Source organism: Sus scrofa, chromosome 6, assembly GCF_054392235.1.
Source record: "Sus scrofa isolate SSC_HxYL_T2T_F1_AM1 chromosome 6, Sscrofa_HxYL_maternal_Yorkshire_Landrace_v2.0, whole genome shotgun sequence".
Lineage (NCBI taxonomy): Eukaryota > Metazoa > Chordata > Mammalia > Artiodactyla > Suidae > Sus > Sus scrofa.
The window spans coordinates 122,707,553-122,721,805 of NC_139388.1; the positions used below are offsets into that span (position 1 = coordinate 122,707,553).

Here is a 14,253-nt window from a genome sequence, read left to right on the forward strand (position 1 = left end):
TAATTATAGTCTTCAGAGTCATTTCATAGGTGTGATCTATGCCTATAAGTGAAATTGAAACTGAGCAGGCCTCTGTTGGACCTTCCTAAGGGCAGACACCACCCTGCCTCTGTGTCCCCCACCTCATGTTTGTTTTAGAAAAGCTTTAGCCTCCTAGGCCTTCCTGAGGTTTCAAAGAGTAAATTTAATCAAAGAAGTAAGAAAATGCAGAATCAAAGGAAAGCAGTTAAGCAGGACAAAGAACAGTTTAGTCATAAAATGAAGTCAAGGACCTTTAGTTACTCCACAAGGGATATAGATAATACACTGAGCCATATCCCTGAGTTGTTCTGCAGATAGTAAAATCCCCACTGGGTGGAGAAAGTTAACTGCATGCTGACGTCCAGCACGTAGACCCCAGCTGAAACCTGAAGGTTGAAGATTAAGATTCCAGAAACATCAACCTGTTACTTCACCATCAACCAATCAGAAAATTGTGCACAACTGACCACACACCCTGTGACCCTCTCCCTCACCCTGTCTTTAAAAGCACTTTCCTGAAGGCCATCAGAGATTTTTGGACTTTTGAGCACAAGCTGCCCATTTTCCTTGGTTGGCACCGTACAATAAACACTATACTTTCTTTCAGCACAACCAGAGGTTGGTGGATTGGCTTTGCTGCTTGTTGGGTGAGCAGATCCAAGTTTGGTTCAGTAACAAAATGGGCTTGGAAACAGGCCTCTTGGAGTAAGAATAAGAGAATTCTATAATCTAAGGAAGAGAGAAAGATTCTAGAGAATTACAGCCTAATACAGATTAATAGTCCTGCCACACATGTACCTAACTTTTATTTTACATAATCAAAACATACATAGCCAAGAGTTCCTGTTATGGTGCAGCAGAAACAAATCTGACAAGTATCCATGAGGATGCGGGTTTGATCCCTGGCCTCACTCAGTGGGTTAAGGATCTGATGTTACAATGAGCTGTGGTGTATGTTGCAGACATGGCTTGGATTCCACATTGCTGTGCCTGTGGCATAGGCCCACAGTTGTAGCACTGATTCAACCCCTAGCCTGACTCCATACGCCTCAGATTCAGCCCTAAAAAGCAAAAGAAAACACATTGTCAACTTTGTGTCTTGATTTTCTTAATTGAATACTATTTTGTAAACATTTTACCCAATAAAATATTCTTGAGAACTCCATTTTGAAGTTTGAAGAATACTCCATGGTCTAGTCTACTAGCTGCTTAACTGGTTGCTAACTGATAATTTCATGTAGTTATAAAAGCTCAGGAATGGGATTCAAATGACAGCCTAGACTGCCTCAAGGAAGAAGAAATTTTCCTCTACCCTTCTAGGTTCTTCTGGCCTGTCTAAAAATTAAATTGACATGAGAGAGATTAACAGGAGACAATCATGTTAAAGTTTAATAACAAGTGTATGTAGAAGAGACCCAGGAAAACTGAGAAACTCACCAAAATGGATGAAACTCTCATCTTAAATACTGTCTTCAGCTAAAGACAAAAGAGGATGTTAGAAGTGGTGGTTTGGGACTTCAAAGGGGAGGAAGGCAACTGACATGGAGAGGAAAAGCAAGTGTTTGGTAAACAAAAGTGCTCTGGGCCAGGTAGAGACAATGGCACATGGAGAGGAATTTTAGCAGACGTGTTAGGTTCCTCCCTGTCTACACACCTAGCTGATACTACAGTTATTTACTGTGACAGCGCCCTTCCTGGAACAGGTCCTCTATATTCTTTTAGGCAGTTAAGGGAAAGGTCAAAGCTTGTTTCTGAATATTTTGGGCCGTAAAAGTAATCAGCCTAGGAAATCCGAGTTCCTGCTGGGGCACAACAAGATCAGTGGCTTCTCGGCAGCACCAGGGTGCAGGTTTGATCTGTGGTCTGACCCAGCGAGTTAAAGGAGCTGGCATTGCTGCAGCTGTGGCGTAGGTTGCAACTGCAACTCCAATATAATCCCTGGCCCAGGAACTCCATATGCTATGGGGAGGCCAAAAAAAAAAAAAAAGAGAGAGAGAGAGAGAAAGAAAAAGCAATCAGCCTAAATTAAATTAATCCTCATGCCAAAGAGACACAATTTAGGATGGAAAATTTGCTCCCCTATTGTTGGAATCTCACCCAACACCACTGGTGACCTTGAAGATACTTAACCCCTCCATGCTTTATCTGTAAAATGATTTCTCTGTAAATAGGGATTTTAATATTACCTGTCTCATAAAATTATTAGGTAATTTAAAATATACACAAACAGCTAAAACAGTAAATAGTACATGCAGTTGCTGTTGCTATATTTATTTGATTTTTAAATATAATTTTTCCTTTTTCTAATGTTCATAATTTTTCAGTTTTATAAACAACTACAAATATATATGTGTATATAAGTCTATGTTTTTTAAAGCTTTTTAGATAGAATTGTAGACGTTGTATTAACAGACCACAGGCTATGAATTTTTAATAGCTCTCGATACATTTTGCCAAATCATTTATCTGAAAGACTATGTAATTTTACACCCACGCACAGTTAAATGTTTTCCCTTCAATAAATTCTCCATCAGCAAGGAGAGTAATTTTTTAAGAAACAGACTGGAGCAAGTCCCTCCCTAAATCCATAGCCTGACTTTGGGAACCTCTATACTCTGCCCTGCCCTCACCTCTTCACCTCCCCTGCAGCTACCCTCCTCTGGTTCACTGTATTCCAGCCACATAGGATTCCTTTCCATTCGTAAACAAGATAACTCTCTTCCAGCCTCTGGACAGCAGGATCTTTAAGCTTCCTATTCACTCTGCCTGGAATATCTTTCCTCCTCTAAGCTACCTGCAACTTTGTCTAGTTAACTCTTGGTCCTGCACACACACTCTAGCATCAAAATGTGTTATTCACCCTCTTAAATACTCTTAGGACACTGTCCTTTTCTCCATAACACTTAATACAAATAGGTAATTGACTAATTGTGTGATAATTTCTTTAGTGGTCTTCTCTTGGCTTGTGTCTAAGCACCATGGTCAAAGAGGAACTGTGACTGGCTTCAGGATGATCAAGGCATTCTTGTCTTTTACCAGTCAAAGTAAACCCTAAATAAATACTTGCTGAGTGAATGAAAGAGGAAAGAAGAGATACATGATTGGATATTGTCTTTCCTCTGGTAACAGTTGTTTTGAAAATCTCCATTCACATGTTAAAAGTATTTTATAGCTCTCTCCTCTACCTAAATACCCTATCAGAAGCACAAGGTCTACTGGAATTAACTCAGGCCATATCCTTCCCACTATCCAGGCTAAAGACAGAGGCTTTCTCTCTGGAAAGGCTGAGCTGAGAGGCTCTTCCTGAGACCCAGAGAAAGGGCCAAAGGGAGACATAGAACCAAGACAAAACAGTGGGGTTAACTGACCCCTTTCTCCTCATCCTTATTCCATTCAGCTCACCACTCACTGGTAGTGAGCTTGTAGCCCATAGACATTAGAGGATTCTTCTCTGAGCAAATTAACTGGCTCAGGATCCTGACTTTTGAAGATGGCATTTAAGGTGGGAGGGAGCAAAACAAACAAACAAACATACTTGGATGAAACAGGAAAAACCAGACAGTAGCAGAAATATATAGAATGTAATAAATTTAAGATCATAAAAGAGAGAACAAAGAAGGAATACAGTTTTTGGAGACCATTTGAAAAATAAGAAAAAAACTGAGAAATTACACATAGAAGAGCAGAAATGAAAAATTCAGCTGAAATTTTAGAAGATGCATTTCAGAAAATCAATTGGGAAACAGGAGAAAAGTCAAAAAATAGAAAATAGGGAACATGATAAGAAAAATAGAGGGTCAATCTAGGATTTATCATCTAAATGATAACTGTTCTTCAAAATAATAAAAAATAAAACATTTTTAAAAAGAGAACACAGGCAAGAGAAAATTATTAATAATAATATACTGTATGAGGCTAGACTGAAATATTTTTCAGAAATTCAACATCTCAAGGATGAGCTCTTTCAAATGATGGAATAAACCAAGGAATAAGGTGACATGAGATGCCAGGAATAGAGAATTCAAGGAAGGAGAGAGAAGGAAGTTCCAGGGATAATGGTGAAGGGTGATTCCACAACAGCTGGGTAGCAGACTCAGAACAACCAGACCAGACTAGAATAGGGAGAGATATGAGGTAAGACCTGATGTGCTTGGCAATATTGAGAGAAATTTTACACTTTCTTTCAGAGTGTTTTTTGACAAATAAGTGACAGTGTATTTCACTAAATCTAAGATATTACAGATTCTCAAATGTACCACCAATAAGCAATACTATTCACAATAGCAAAGAAATGGAGACAACCTAAATGTCCATCGACAGAGAAATGGATTAGGAAGATGTGTTACATACACACAATGGAATATTACTCCGTCATAAAAAAGAACCAAACAATGCCATTTGCAGCAACATGGATACAATTAGAGATTCTCATACTAAGTGATGTAAGTCAGAAAGAGAAAGACAAATGCCATATGATGTCACTTATATGTGGAATCTAAAATATGCAAATGAACTTATCTACAGAACAGAAACAGACACACAGACTTAGAGAACAGACTTGTGGTTGCTGAGGAGGAGGGACATGGAAGGGAAGGATTGGGAATCTGAGATTAGCAGATGCAAACTATTCTATATAGAATGGATAAGCAAAGAGGCACTGTTGTATAGCACAGGGAACTATATTTAATATCCTCTCATAAACCATAATGGAAAATAATATGAAAATGAATGTATATACGTATATATGCATAACTGAATCACTTTGCTGTAAAGCAGAAATTAACACATTGTAAATCAACTATACTTCAAAAAATAAAATCTTAAAAATAAATAAAATGTACCATCTTTTTACATACTACAAAGAAAAAATGATTACAAATTAAATGACTATGTTTTCTTCTGTATTTATTTAAATTTAGACTTATGTAGACATGGATTTCTATTATGCTAACTATATATAAAGAGGAAATACAAACAAAATAAATTGATCAAGGACTTTATAAACTTTCATTTTTGGAGCTCTAATTTCAGACTAACATTAAAACCAAAAAAAAGAGCATGTCTTAGAATCCGTAAACTATAGTAGGAACAAAATTACAAAGTAAATGCAAAAACAATGAAAAACAACACTTTTAATATAAGAAACAATAATAGAACACTGTGTAGTTCACTTGGAATAATATTTATATAATTATTGTCATTTAGAATAACATCAAGACATGTGAAGTATATAAAATAGAACTGGATATTTTTTAAACATCTGTAGATATTGTTACCTTACCAAATGTGGAGAATATTAAAAGAATTCAGAATATTATCAACCAGAATAATCCAATCACATAATGAATCAACCTGATTTTGGAGATATGGGGGTAGAAAAATTCAGTCCCAAATTAAACTTAAAAATTAGGTAATTAGTTACTGGAATTCCAGGCACATGGACCAAGATCAAAATTGTTTTTTAAAGATTTACTTTAAAAATAATAATCATAGGCTTTGGCCTGGGTCGGCATTATCCATTGTGATAGGAATTCTAATTTGCTTAGAAAAAGGTAACTATTTCCTTTGTGTAATAGTCTTTAACTCTGAGAAACTTAGGGTAAAATATAAGATAATACATTAAATTCAGCCATTAACAAAAACATTCATACCTCTGTTTTAATTTGGTTTGTAAGAATCTGGCATTCCACAGTTCCTGCTATGGTCCAATAGGTTCAGGTCACTGCAGAGGCAAGGGTTCAATCCCCAGCCAGCACGATGGGTTAAAGGATCCAGTGTTTCAGCAGCTGTGGTGTAGGTCACAGCTGTGGTTCAGATTCAACACCTGGCCTGAGAACTTCCATGCTTCCATGTGCCACTGGTATGGCCATTAAAAAAAAAAAAAAAAAAAAAAAATTGGTATTCTAACAGATTATTCATCCAACGGATTAGCCCTAATATTCCAGAGTATCTGATTTTGTCTTGAGTGTTTTAGTTGGAAAGTGTAACAGAATTTTAGAAATATATCAGCTATGTTAGAATGTTTAAGATAACTGGAGAATTACACTATTATAAGTTTACTTGGCTAGATTTATTAGGATTGTTTAATTTCTTGGTTTGGGTTCTTAGTCACAAAAATGAAATACTTAAACACATTAAATAGGAAATAAAATTTAAAACTGCTTACAAGATTTTAATGAGTTAAGTTTGTAAATGGGATGAAACATTAGTAAAAGGCTCTCTTATAAACAACTATTAATACTAATCAATTAGGGATAGAATAATAAAAGTTGTAAGTTGAATTTCAAAGCATAAGGTAAAACACTTTAAACATTTTATAAATTATAACATTAAGGAATCAAATCAATATTTAAAATCCCAAATAACAGACTTAAATGTCCACACATAAAATGCCCACTCACTTACTTACAATGTAAACATTGTAATATTGACCTAAGCCGGAATTGCAGAAGAACTGTGTTGATGGGGGGTTAGAGCAGAAGCCAATAAAACATGTCTGAGGTTGAAAAATAAATAACACTATAAGTGTATTATTTCAAAATACAGAAGAAAATAATAGAAGAAACAGTTCAAAGTGTTGAAAGTGGTTGCCTCTAGAAAGCCTGAATCAAGGCTGCGGAAGAACAAAGCAGGCAAACTGCTGTTTTTCATAAGCTTTTTTTTTTTTTAAAAAAATTGAATATGTATTACTTTGATAAAAATAAAAGTTCAATTTTACAAAGAAGCACTGAGAAAGTCATTCAGTTTTGAATTCAAAGTACATCGGAATTTTAATCTATTTTGGTCACCCAAACCAAAAATTTCCTTTTTTTTTTTTTTTTTTTTTGAAGTCTTCATTCTTTTCCTATTTCCTCACCTAGGGATATTTCTCCTCTTCCTTCCTCTGGGTAATTCTAACCATATTACCAAAAACAAACCAAAACTCATGCTGGTATTTATCATCAATGAGCCAAATACAAGGGAAGGACAAGTAAAGTGCTAGTAAAGAGATAAATACTGGATGCATCTGGAGATGGATATTTCTACCCACAGGGCTTCAGAGTACAGCATGAATGTGCTGAAGCCTTAACACAATCACATCTACACTCTACCAGCTAATGCCAGATTTTGACAAATCAATAGAAAAGTTGATTTTACATTTGTAATCAAGTCAATAATACACCCTTGGATATCAACATGCTTATACTTTGTGTTTGGGCTGTTTAACTCCTTTCTCAGAGCCTATTCACCTGTTAATTCCAAGAAAAGTTTTTGATTTAAAAAAAAAAAGAACTATTCATATCCCCATAAGGGCTTCCTTTTTCCAATATAGTTACTAAAAAATTCATTACAAAGTCAGTCTTTTTATTCCCATCCATTACAAACTTTTTACACCCAGATACGTGAAAGAGATCTAAATCATTACAGTTTCTTATTTTAAAAATCACTGTTAATACAAGCCGAATCATGATGTCTCTATTCTCATTTATTCCTCTGTGTAGACTTTTCTCCTGTTCCCTACCTACTTGACAAACTGGTCCTTAAGTTTCAAGTCTTAACATAAATTTTGATCCCATCAGGGAGAATTAGCTCTCACTCTCCATGTATTCCTTCTGCCTCCCTCGTCCTACCCTCATTCATACTTTCACCCCAGAACTTCAGTATGTGTTGAGCTTTACCAGACTCTGGACTTCTGGAAGGTTAAGAGCACATTTTGTCCATCTCTTTATCCCCAGCACATAGCACAATGTCTTGTACACAGCAGATACTCAATACTAATTTGGGGAATGAGTTAATGATAGGAAGTGCAATAAAGTAGGAGGCAGAAAACCAAGGATCTATAGTGCTAGTTATGCATCAACTCTCTAAGCTTCAGCTTTTAATTTAGAAAGTGGGACTAATAACATGAGTCATTTTATAGTTACAAAGTGGTTGTGATTAAATGAAAAAATGAATATGAAAACACCTTGTACATTTTAAACAATTACACGAAGTATGATTACCTTACTTCAGCCATTCAGTCAACAATTTCTGAACACTTATTTGTTCTAGGCATTGTTCTAGGTACCAGGATAGGAAAGTGAATAAAACATAAACTATCCCTGTCCTGAGGAACTCAAGTTTGGAGTGGTGGGGGAGGGGCCAAGCAGATAATACTCAAAGCAGTAAAATGCAGAGTCTGATGAACAGAGATAACTATTCTAAAGAAAAATGAAGGAGAAAGGGGTGATGGAATATATGGGAATGGAATTGTACACAAAGTTGTAGAAGAAGTCCTCAAATGAAGAGTGACATTTGAACAAAGATTGGAAGGAACAGCATCCAGGCAAAGGGAACAGCAGATGATGATTCAGTAAAAGAGGAAATAACTGAAGTGGCAGGAAAGAAGGGAGAATTGCTGGAGGACCAAGCTTGGAGGATGAGGAGAGGATGGGATCTGGTAGAGGAATGAGATGGTTCACCCACAGTCCCAGAAGGGAAGGCAGAGTTACAAACACAGACACAGGTAGGTGGACAGAGGTGTTGGTGACCTTAAGGGAATCTTCCTTCAGTAAAATCAGAAGGAGGTATCAGTCAGAGGTGAGGAAAAGTGTGGTAGCATTGGATGTTCAAATGGAGTGGAGAAAGAGTCTTTTTGAAGAATATGACTGAATGGAGGAAAAATTATGATATAATTGCCAGAAAAGAGTAAGGAGCCCCTTACTATAGTCAGGGATCAGAGGTTTAAGGTATTACCAGTTGTCAAGGTTCTGTTTTTGTTCAATTCTGCAGGTGAAGGCACAGTGGAGGCAAAGTATTGGGATTTAGCTGGATTTTGACTTAACTAAAAGAGTAGGATAAAGTGAGAGGCAAAGGATTTGAGGGTACATGTAAGGAACAGTGAATGGTAGTAAGAACAACATTATTCATCTTCTATCTAAATAAAAATTATATTTTTCTAAATGCAATAAATGTAGATTTTCAGAAATAAAATATTTTCACTTTTTAAATTTTTTTTTTTTTTTTCTCTTTTAGGACCACAACTGTCGCATAAAGAAATTCCCAGGCTAAGGGTCAAATGGGAGTTGCAGCTGCCGGCCTACACCACAGCCACACCAATGCAGGATCTGAGCCACGTCTGTGACCTACACCACAGCTCACAGCAATGCTGGATCCTTAACCCTCTGAGCAAGGCCAGGGACCAAACTCGCATCTTCATGAATTCGTCACCACTGAACCACAATGGGAACTCCCTTATATCATCTTGTAACCAAATTAATTAGTCCTATAATTTGAGATATAAAATTGCTTATAACAAAAAAGAAGTGATATACAAAAGAACAGAAACTAAGATTTTATTCATTCCGCAAATGCTTATTAATCATCCATTATGTGCCAGACACCATGCTAAGTCTGGAGGTACACTGGGGAACAAATAATAGACATGGTTTCTTCCTTCATGGATGATACAGTCTGGTGGAAGAGATACATTTTAATCAAAATAAATTACAAACAAAATGATTACAAAATAACAAACTAAACAAAGAAATAAATTCACAAGAATTAATTACAAACTAAAATGAGCACTATGAAAGAAAAGAGCACTATTTATTAGAGCATTTAATACAGAAATGTAATTAAGTAATGGGAACAGGGAAGCACAAGAAGTTTCCTAAAGAAGTGATACTTCAGGAAACCATCAATAAAATGAAAAGGCCACGTAATGAATGTAAGAAAATGTTTGCAAATGATATGACTGATAAGGGGGTTAATATTCAAAATATATAAATACTTCATACACCTCAATGTCAAAAAAAACAACCCAATTAAAAAAGGGCAGAATATCTAAGTAGACATTTTTCCAAAGAAGACAAACAGGTGGCCAACAGACTCATGAAAAGATTTTCAGCACCCCATTCATTGGGGAAATGCAAATCAAAACCATAATGAGATACCACTTTATACCTATCAAAACAGCTGTCATCAAAAAAGACCTCAAGTAACCAATGTTGGCCAGGATGTGGGGGAAAGGGAATCCTTGTACACTTATGGTTGGAATGTAAATTGGTGCAACCACTGTGGAAAACAAAAAACTAAAAGTAGAACTACCATATGATCCAGCAATTCCACTCCTGGGTATATATCTGAAGAAAATGAAAACACTAAGTCAAAAAAACACACATACCCCAGTGTTCATAGCAGCATTATTTACAACATTTTAGATATGAAAGCAAACTAAGTGTCTATCAAGAGATGAATGGATAAAGAAGATGTATATTTGTATAGGAACACTACTCAGCCACAACTAATGAAATTCTGCCATTTGCAACAATGTGGATGGATCTACAGAGTATTATATGTAGTGAAATAAGTCAGAGAAAGACAAATACTTTGTTACCACTTGCATGTGGAATCTGAAAAACAAAACAAACAAATGTATGTAACAAAACAAAAAACAGACACAGGTATAGAAAACAAACTAGTGGTTACCAGTGGGAAGAGGAAAGGGGGAGGGGCAAGGTAGGGGTATAAGATTAAGAGGTACAAAGTACTATGCATAAAATAGATAAGCAACAAGGTTATAGTGCTCAGCACAGGGACATATAAGCATTATCTGGTAATAACTTTAAATGGAGTATAATCTATAAAAATTTTGAATCACTATGTTGTACACCCGAAACTAATATGGTATTGCAAATCAACTGTACTTCAACAAAAAATAAGCTAAATAAAATGAACTATACTTCTTATAAGATTTGCATGAGGAGTTAGCCATTGCAGAGGGAAGGAGGGAAAAGAGGAGCACATTGTAGGTGAAGGAGATTTTTAGAATATAAGCTCTCCTTCAATGATTAAAGTATAACTTTCTCCTCAACCTTCTATTGGGAAAAATATCCAATAGACCAAGTTACACAAAGCAGTAAGTTCCTTATAAAGCTTGACATAATGTCTTCTTTATGAGGATTGTGAAGGTGCATTTTTTGGTTTTGTTCTTAGAAGCGATGCTGTATGGTAAAAGCACAGAGTTGAAGTCAGATTAGCTAAATTCAAATCCCAGATTGCTATTATTAGCTTGTTATTAGCGGGATCTCAGAGAGCTCAATTAGCCTCTTGGTGCCTTAATTACTTCGTTTGTAAAATGGGAGTAGAAACAGAAGGCACTTGGAGTTCTTATTGTGGCTCTGCTGTAAGGAACCTGACTAGCATCCATGAGGACGCAAGTTTAATCCCAGGCAGTGTCTCAGTGGGTTAAGGATCCAGCGTTGCCATGAGCTGTGGTCTTGGTCGCAGATGTGTCTCAGGTCTGGCATTGCTGTGGCTGTGGTGTAGGCCAGCATCTGTAGCTCCAATTTGATCCCTAGCCTGGGAACTTCCATATGCTGCATATGCGGCTTTAAAAAGAAAAAAGAAAAAAGAAAAAAAAAAAGGCACTCTTTGTGCAGATTACATCAGTTAAAGCATGTGAAGGCACTTAGAAAAGGGCTAGGCATATCAGAGATAAAGTGTATTGAAACGGAATATTAGCTATTGTCAGGAATAGTTGGCTTTTTGTTAAGAATGTAATCTGCTTTTATCTTACATACACTATGAATTAAGAATTATGGTACAGATCAGAGGCATACTGGTGTATGTATCTATCTTTTTATTTAATGATAGAAAGCTTAAGACTAGTATGCTTTAACCCTCTGGTACAACATGAGTGTACACTATATTTTGACAAGCATTTAGACTTTTTTTTTATTATCATTGAGTACACCTGTTGTCATGGAAATATTTATCAAATGGAACATAGCAAATTGTTCAGTAGAATGTAAAGTGGGGTTCATCTTCCTTCAATAAGATGAGAGAGGCATAAGGAAAAATCAGGCTGGCACCAAAAGGAAGATTTTACAGAACATGCAAGATTTTTGCCCCATTCTTTCATAGGAAAATTAGGTGTAAGCAGTAACAGTTCTATTTAAGCAATGACTGTACTTAAGGACAATCAAGTTCTCTGTGATTGCTTTAATAAGAATAGGAGAGTTATACTGGGGCAGGGATTGTGATATAATTATTGCTGACATGATTAGTCTTGTTTCTGATTCATTTAATCCCTTCAAGAATGCCATCCAAAATTAGGATTTAAACCTAGAGTTTAAGAATCACCGACTTGAAACTCAAAGGATATGTATAGGACTTGATTAGTGTGCATTTTTCTGCTGGCTTAATTTCTTGACCATTCTATGTCCCTATCAATTTATTTCTTTGTTGTATTCTTTTAAGCTGTAGTTTATGTTCTTTTGCTAGTTTTATGTATTTCTAGAAATCATCTTATGGTAACCATAATAAGAGCCCCTCAAGTTGTCAACATCCTAATTCTTGGAATCTGTGAATATGTTATACTACATGGCAAGGGGAGATTAAGGTTGTAGATGCAATTACAGTGGCTAATAAACTGACCTTGAGCTGGGGAGATTATTTTAGATTATCCAGGTAGGCCCAATATAAACACAAGGGTCCCCAGAAATGAAAGACAGGCAGAAATGTCAGAGGCAGGATGATTTAATGTGAAAACAACCCATCTTCGTTGGCTTGTAAGGTAGTGGATAGGAGCCATGAGTTAAAGGAACACTGACAGCCTCTAGAAACTAGAAAAAGGAATGGATTCTCTTCTCTAGTTTGAGAGGGAACACAATCTGGCTGATACTCTAATTTAAGCCCAATTAAATCCATTCTAGATTCTGACTTCCAGAATTATAAGACAATATATTTCTATTGTTTTAAGCCACTAAGTTTTTAGTAATTCACTAGAACAGTAATAGGAAACTAATATAACCTTAAAACATTTTGGAACTTGGTATTTTAAAATAAAAATATAAATAAATTTTCACTGAAACATGGTCACCAACTTTAAAAATATGTTAAAATATGTCTAAGTTCAAATATTAAATCAGAGTAGGAAATTCAAAAAAAATTACATAGCTCTTAAATTCTTAATTACTTTAGAATTGAAGTTTTAGCTATTCATTTATTTACTTTAAGGATAGTTGATTATCCTGGAGACTTTACTGCCCCATCCAGCCAGTCACATTTTCATGTTCCATTATTCAAACTAGCAGTGATCTCTAACTTGGAACACTGAAAAGCATATTTTTCTTTCATTGCTTTAGGAAATTTTTCTCTAAGTGCCTGGAAAACTTATTGTTGCTTCCTTCGCTATTAACAGACACTTGCTCAAAGCCTTCGACTCATTCTGCCATCTGTATGGTTTGTAAATTTAATAGGGAAAAGATAAAGAAACAAGTGTGACCTTCAAACTGATACACTTCGAAAAGCTGTTTTGCTCTGGGGAAGGTAATGCAGAGGCATTTGCTTGGAGCCCACGTTCTGGTAGTGTTTTGGAATGTGGGTGGCATTAGCTCTGGTGAGCCGAACTTATTCTCTAGGAAAAAGAGATCCTCAGATTTGAGAAGCCCTGAGCTGGCATATTTCACCAACTTTAAATTCAGCACAAAAACTCAGTAAGAAAAACATTAAAGGACACCTCCACAGAAAATCCTAGGACCAAACCCATGGGCTAGAACATGTATGGGTTGGACTGGGTCTCTGATAAGATACACATCCTCTTAGATCCCTCAAAAACCTTCAGGCATCGGGGACAAGAAACTATGTTTGCCACCCAGTTTGGGTCTGCTTAATATTGTTTGCCGTGTTAAAGACAAATTCAGGATACATTCCCTGCAATTTTAATAAAAACACACGCACAATAAAGCATTGTTCTTTGCACACCCTCACATGCAAAAATCAGTGTGATCACATGCCTACAATCTACACAGCAACCAGGCCCAAAATAAAATTGGGAAGCCTGGAAAATTCAGAGATAATCACAATCCTTTCGATCAGGATTTCAGATAATGGTATTAAAGTGAACATTTTTCATGTAAACTTTCCATGAGGAGTTCCCGTCGTGGCGCAGTGGTTAACGAATCCGACTAGGAACCATGAGGTTGCGGGTTCAGTCCCTGCCCTTGCTCAGTGGGTTAACGATCCGGCGTTGCCATGAGCTGTGGTGTAGGTTGCAGATGCGGCTCGGATCCCGTGTTGCTGTGGCTCTGGCGTAGGCCGGTGGCTACGGCTCCGATTGGACCCCTAGCCTGGGAACCTCCATATGCCGTGGAAGCGGCCCAAGAAATAGCAAAAAGACAAAATAAATAAATAAATAAATAAACTTTCCATGAGCTGTTATGTTTGAATAAACACATAACCATTCACAAGTCTGTTCACGTGGACACT

General features: G+C 36.4%; 1 protein-coding gene across 1 annotated transcript in view; it reads right to left on the reverse strand.

Moving 5' to 3' along the window:
• Positions 1-14,253, reverse strand: part of NOL4 (nucleolar protein 4) — a 701,612-nt gene that overhangs the window by 580,381 nt on the left and 106,978 nt on the right. The window contains exon 5 of the mRNA XM_084964462.1: positions 5,673-5,878. The gene's annotated coding sequence lies outside the window, so the exon portion shown is untranslated. The remainder of the gene's footprint in view (positions 1-5,672; positions 5,879-14,253) is intronic.